Genomic DNA, 1,354 nt, shown 5'->3' on the forward strand with positions numbered 1-1,354 from the left:
TCCGGGTAATTGGGGACAGGGGGTCCACCGGGGCCTGGGGAGGCTCTCCCCGGCCTGGCAGCTTTCAGTAGGGACTTGGCCAGGGAGCGGGGGTATCTGGCTTTATCTGCTCCACTGGCGGAGCGGAGTTTTCTGCCCACCCCTACTTATTAGTCATAAAATTAATGATTGCAAAGGACTCTTGCTCTGCCTTAAACTTTCTTGTACACACCTCATGACACTGACTTTCTGTCCTTCTCCTTGATTCCACAATATAATTTCTGTTTAACAATCCACAGGCCTTTTCTTCTCCTGAACATAAGGCAAAAGTGCCATAACTCTCATGCTTACCTTACCGTACAACTTCATCTAGGCACCCAAGATCGACAGACACTCCAAGAAGAATGTAGGTGCACTGCCCAATTTGGCAATACAGTATTTTTTTTCTTTTAATAGTCAGTTTTTAGAACTGTGTGTGTTGTTCGCTTTCTCTCCTACATCATTTGCATTGACTTTTTTCAAACGTAGCTGAAAGAACATTTAGATATATAATAATATAACATAAGTTGTGTCTCTATGGGGCTAATGGACTGTTTGCAATGCATTAAAGTTACCTGTGTCATAGTCGTCCTTTGTTTCCTCTCACAACAGATTGATCACTGTTGTCTGCTCATTGCCCTGGTGAATATTGTCTTTGTGTAGTTTTTGTCTTTGTCACATATTTCCTCAAATCCCATTCCTCATCCATTCATCAAACTATAACCCTCCTCCCCTGGGCTGTGTGATTTATTGCCATGTGACACAATAATTCACACCATTATTTGATCACATACTTGGTGGGGTGGATGTAGTGAGAGCAACAGTAACTCAGTGCAGGATCTTCAATTCAATTACAGAAACAATAGCCCACACGGCCCCCATTTACCCACCCACACATAAGATGTGATTGATATTTTAGAAATAGAACAGCATTTGTCAACATCATCATTCAGCCATTGTGTTGTGTAATTGCTTAACCTTGTCCACTCCAGACTTTGAGTCCACTTCACGATTCCAAAATTTCGTAGCTTTAGTTTTAATTGAAATACTAGCGAACCATTGCTCAGAATAATTTAGTATTGCTTATTATATTTGCACTATCAGGTATAATGTGTTGGGTAGTAGTCTGGTCTCAAATGTTTATAAAGCTTTGATATAATAATATGTAACCCACTAACTCAGTTTTTATTTCAATTTAGTTGCCTGCAATGAATAGTATTTCTAATTAATCCTACAGTAGGTGGGAGGGGGGCCTTGCTTGTGATTACTTCAATGTTAGTGGGCTAGCGTGCTCCTAGTACCGCCATCATGGCACCATGGGAAACAATTATTCGAT

The sequence above is a fragment of the Triturus cristatus genome, chromosome 7 (assembly GCF_964204655.1).
Source record: "Triturus cristatus chromosome 7, aTriCri1.1, whole genome shotgun sequence".
NCBI classification, from domain to species: Eukaryota; Metazoa; Chordata; class Amphibia; order Caudata; family Salamandridae; genus Triturus; species Triturus cristatus.